This window comes from Pinus tabuliformis, chromosome 7, assembly GCF_031772625.1.
Source record: "Pinus tabuliformis cultivar Carrire ecotype Pingquan chromosome 7, CPIR1, whole genome shotgun sequence".
Lineage (NCBI taxonomy): Eukaryota > Viridiplantae > Streptophyta > Pinopsida > Pinales > Pinaceae > Pinus > Pinus tabuliformis.
Genome location: NC_142293.1, coordinates 1600401793 through 1600407707, shown reverse-complemented (window position 1 = coordinate 1600407707; position 5915 = coordinate 1600401793). Strand labels below are relative to the sequence as shown.

General features: G+C 36.0%; 2 pseudogenes; both read right to left on the bottom strand.

The window, feature by feature from the left end:
- Positions 1–983: 983 nt before the first annotated feature.
- On the bottom strand, positions 984–2045 carry LOC149254251 (LRR receptor-like serine/threonine-protein kinase FEI 2; annotated as a pseudogene).
- Positions 2046–2136: 91 nt separating this feature from the next.
- On the bottom strand, positions 2137–3802 carry LOC149254250 (LRR receptor-like serine/threonine-protein kinase FEI 1; annotated as a pseudogene).
- Positions 3803–5915: the final 2113 nt, after the last annotated feature.

Sequence of the window (5915 nt, the reverse complement as noted above, 5' to 3'; positions counted from 1 at the left end):
CAGTGTGAAAAACTGACACTAACAGTCCCCAACCACTTCCATTGAAGAAGTACTCGGACTTCCTTCATCTACAACTCCATCGTGAAGATCTCTGGTAGAAGATGTCTTTGCCAAGTGCTTCAGGATTCATGAGATTGATCTCCCACTTCCTTCTTTCTTCTTCACTCTTGCAATGAAGTCAACTAACTTCTCTTCCTTCGTTGTTTGAGTCATACTCCCAAGTCCTCTTTGCTCCACATATTCATGCTTCACATTTGTATGTTTGGGATACAAATTCATAGAAGCCATCCTTGGTCTATACCCCAAGAAACTCCTCCTATTCATCGGAACCAACATGGTCCTCCCTTTAGCTGTGATCAAGAGAATGTCCCGGTCCACCATCAGTATGGCTTGTGCAAGCCTCAGAAAATCTTTCCCCGGCACCATAGAATGATCATCCAAGTCCACAATCCTCAAGTCCAACTTTCCAAACCACGAGCCCACTCTCACCTGAGTGTTCTCCATCACATTAGTAACAACTTTCACGGAAGAGTTGACTGCTTTGAAAGCACTCCACTCTTTTTTGATCTTAGCTTTCTTTCCAAAAGACTTTGCTACTTTCTTGGTCAGGAAACTATGAGTAGCTCCGTGTCCACCAAAGCTGCAAATCTCTTGCCTTTCACTGTCACCTATACAAAACTCAACTTCAAGGAATTACCATCCTCTTTCGGCTTGATCTTGCACCTTACATCAGCAACCTTTTGAGCTGGCTACCCTCGTTTAAGTGATGGTAGGGTTTCTATTATAGCAATGAATGATATTGAATGCTTTGCACCATTGTTAGTCTGGAGAACACACCGTGATTTATTTGCGGAGAGCCACTGACTACCAAATATATACAAGCAGACCAGAACAACACAACTAAAGGCATGAAGAGTCTATGACCAAGAGGAAAAAATAGTTTACAAAATGGGTATGGAAGACCTGGGATTGAATTTATCTGGTCACTCTGAATTAGATACATAAAAGTAATTAAGGTATGGAGACACTGTATCCTCTTCTAGGATCTGAACTACTTGGTTTATTGTTGGACATTCTTTAGGGTTGGAGGTTATGCACCTCACAATGATTTGTAGAACTGCCTTTACAACCACAATTGCAACGTGTATTAGCAATTTCTTCCAGCGCATTTTTCCTCAAATAGTGTGTTCACCTACATTTGGAATGGGAATATCAATGTCATAGTGTGTATTCCATTCTATACTCAATTAGAAATGCAGTTGTCTAATCATGATGGTGAAGCTAGTAGTCAAAAATTGCATATTGGGCATTTTAAATCACAAGAAGTTGTTAGATTACTATGACTTTAAATTAAATTATCATGGTATCTCTGACTTTAAATTTAAATTATCATTTTAATTATAAAATGATAAAATACAACATAAATTACCCATCCAACAACATTTAAACCTTTGATTACAAATTATTGGCATGTTGGCCATTTGCCACTGAGAAATTCTAACATAACAACTCCAAAGTTGTATACATCAGATTCCTCTTTTGCTCACCCACTTTGCAGATATTCTCTCAATTGACTGTCATTGGATAAAAATATATGACTACCTTTGGTGATACAGAATCTCTAAATCCTAAAAAGGGGTAGAACTAAAGGAAATTGGTACTTGGTGCCAAGCAGCCAAATGTGCTAGCTATAATGGTGGCCACATGTGTCTCATCATCTTCCAAGAATTTGGAAGACTGAAGTCTGTTACATGTGACTCCAAATTCTCAACCAGCAATATATTGATGGGCTTTACATCACGATGTACAATGCGAGGATAGAAATCAAAATCCTAAAAAGGGGTAGAACTAAAGGAAATTGGTACTTGGTGCCAAGCAGCCAAATGTGCTAGCTATAATGGTGGCCACATGTGTCTCATCATCTTCCAAGAATTTGGAAGACTAAAGTCTATTACATGTGACTCCAAATTCTCAACCAGCAATATATTGCTGGGCTTTACATCACGATGTACAATGTGAGGATAGGAATCAATCGAACACTCCATTCCAGAGTTGATTATGTTTTTCTATGCTTTGGACAACATTGGTCAGACTACCTGCAAATTGATTCCAAACACTAAAACTTTAAACGCCAGACAATATTGAAAATATTATAACCTACCTTAAAATCAGAACTAAAGTCATCTCGAAGGATTTCCATGAATTTCACAAATTTAGCATTGCCAATATACTAACCATGTAGTAACTCGTCCAAGCTTCCCAGAGGCAAGTAGTCATAGATAAGAAGTTTGGCCGATGGACAATTGCAATAACCTCACAAATTCACAAGGTTTCTATGTTTGATGTTTTCCAAAATCTCAAGCTCTCTTTCAAAGAGGCAATCTAATCTTTACCCCATTGTTCATAATTTTCTTCACTGCAAACGCACTATTGTCATCCATCACCAATTTCTACACGGTACCAAAGCCTCCAAACCAAATGATATCAATATCATCAAGTGTTTCAATTCTCTTTATTATATCCTGAGATGTATGTGGCTGATCTCCATGGAACATGACCAGCTTAGCATCTGTGATATAGCACATTTGAGAGAGATTTTTATCAATTTCCACCTGATAAGTTGAAAACAAGTTGAAAGAGATTAGCAAATATACTTGTTGGATATCTGTTTGCTGCAGGAGTTGCTGCTCCATTTTAGTGTAAGGTTGCTTGACCCCATCATTCTTGTACAAAAAATAGTACCATAAGAAGAACAGGACAACAAGAGCCATGCCCATTGTCATCATTGCTCCGATGAGGATTCTGTTTGAAACTCGCTCTGATGGCTTAGTTGATGTTGATAACATCCAAAGAATTCAGTAAAGTAGAAAATATATCAAGATAAGTTCCAAATTGTCCAAGACACTACGCAACAACAGTGGCACAAGGGTAAATTCAAGTTCAAAACTCTTGGTAGGGAAAGGGAAAATGAGCATATAAGACACCAATCTAAAGTCTTGGATATATTCCCTGGATCTACATCACAATTTGAGTTGGATATTATAGCAGGGAATCCCAATGAATTCTTGCAAAGTGTGTCCAGTCGTTGACCACATAAAGGAAAGTTTCCCAGGAACCTAAAAATCACGTCCAAGAAGTTATCGTCTTAGATTTTAAGACAATAAACATGTTTCAAAAATTCATACAGAAAATTGTTTGAATTTAACAAGAATATTATTTTCCTACTTGTTGATAAATCAGAATATTTTTAAACAATTTACAAAATATATGTTAGAAAGAAAAATAGGAATTACTTGAAAGGATATCAGTAGATACTTAAAAAGGATCCAATCACAGTAATTTCTATGCAAGGTTAGTTATAAAATTGGAAACAATCTTTAACATAAATTTATGAATCAATTTTAAAATTAATCTAATTTAAGGGTTTGCCAAAATTGGCCCAACACATAAGGATGTTGTTAATCATGGTAGTGACATACCTTTTGATTGTCTGTCAAAATAGATTTGATGTTCTGAATGTAAGTGCCACGGTTTTACTCGCCCTTTGGGAAAAGAGGTTCCACTTGACAGTACCAAGGTCGACCTGGTTCTTCCTGATTATGTGCTCTACGTCATCACTATGCCACCCCTCCACTTTTTGCACCCACTACCTCACAGCCTTGTTAATCACAGCGCCTTTCCCTAGATGATTATGTTGGATCTTTCTGTATAGATACTCCACAACTTTCTCTGTAATGCCTGGACAGTATTGCGATTCCGGCATGGAGTGTTGGGCTTCATTGGGGAACCACCCATTCCCCATGGTCATGTTATTTATCCATTGTGCACTGATTGGCACCTGACTGGTTGGTGGATGGTTTTTCATCCTTTCCAGAATAAAATGTAATAGTTTTGAATAAGAAATCACTGTGTTAATATCTAAAAATTATGATATGAATATTGCCACTGTATCTAGAAATTATAGTGGAAAATTTGTGAGGATCAAATAGTCAAAAAAAATCCTAATAATATTGAAAAATAAATTATTTTTTTTTCAAAATTTAACATTATAATCTGTTTGAATCTGTTGCGTGTAAGATTCTGCTACAACAGAAAGGCACCCAAATCAGCCACAAGTGTGCACAATGCTGTTGAAGGCTATCCAAAGTATATGCTCAAAAATTTTCCCTAATCATGGTAATACCTTCCCACTGGTACTTTTTCTGGGATACAAATAAGAGGACTTTATGGGCATTCCCATTCCCTGTAAGGCCTGGATATATTTGCTTATTTATGGCTCTGAAATTTGCCAATATTATACTTAAACTTCAATGGCTTTGTCATAAGCTTTCTAGTCTGAAATCAATGATCCAAATAAGATCTCAGACTCCATTGGATCATCCAGGATTTTAGATTAAGCTGAAGATCTATATTCTGAATTCAGGATAAACATCAAGCATCCATAAACATACTTTTAGCAAAATGCAGTCAAAACATTAAGCATTTCACAAAACATTGTCCCCATGAATTTCAGTTAATTTTTCTTAACCATGGTAAACAAATTCTGCACTCTACAATAATTTCTACAGGAAACTAAAGAGCAGAAAACTTAAAGCCACTCAAAACAGAACTCAATAATTAATGCTAGAATCTATAAACAAGTGCTGCAGAAAATATATGACAGAAACACAGTAAATTGACTGTCAAAACCTGTTACTGCTACTTCTGCAAAGAAAAATCCACTACAAGGCAAACAACAAACTGCTAACTGTTGTACTGAAAACTGAATTTATAGATCCATATGCTAGCCTTTCTCTTATAGAACTGAGAAGGGCATGATTAGAGTTTTCAAAAATAAACCTATCGCATACATCTTAAGATCCACATGAGACTAGCTCAATTGCTCCAAGGAAGAAACTCAAATTCCCTTGAGATCTGCACTCTGGCTAACAGATAATCCAAAATTAGGAAAATTTTTATACATAAAACACCTTACCTTCAAAACTAGAAATTGAGTAACCTGATCTTATCCTATCCTATCTATAGCAAGTACATGCATGTTTGCATGCACCCTCATTGCTGGAAGCCTAAAATTAGTGATGTAACCTCTATCCTTCTTTGATGTTGCACCCTCATCTACAGATCACCATATAGCTTGGAAGTAAAATCTCTTTGAATCTGCTACGTGTAAGATTCTGATGTAACAGAAAGGCACCCAAATCAGCCACAACTGTGCACAATTTTGTGGAAGGCTATCCAAAGTATGGTCAAAAAATTTCCCTAATCATGGTAATACCTTCCCACTGGTACTTTTTCTGAAGAGGACTTTATGGGCATTCCCATTCCCTGTAAGGCCTAGATATATTTTCTTATTTATGGCTCTCGAATTCGCCAATATTATACTTAAACTTCAATGGCTTTGTCATAAGATTTCCAGTCTGAAATCAATGATCCAAATAAGATCTCATACTTCATTGGATCGTCCAGGATTTTAGATTAAGCTGAAGATCTATTTAGACTATATCAGACTAATCAAACTGTTGATCTCTTAAGAAAGTTTAAAATTAATCAAATTCTGAATCTCTTAAGAAAGTTTAAAATTTGAGATCTGGGCATTGTTGATAGAATGGTTGCAAGGTTAAAAAAAGAAAGAAAAAGTCCCTATCCTAAGAAATTTACACTGAAATAAAGACCCTATTCACCATGACAGTGTTAAAATGCTTTGAGATAAATTTAAAACAAACTTATCCCCAATTAAAAACCTACCAATTGCATGTGTTAAAAGGATTTTATACAGAAAAGAAAATCAAGTCATAATTCAAAAGCCAATCAACTTGTATTTCCTTGTTTGATGTACATTTGAAACAAACTTGTTTGATTCACTCATCATATCTGTGAATATCTTTTACATGCACGTGACATTGAAATTGCATTTT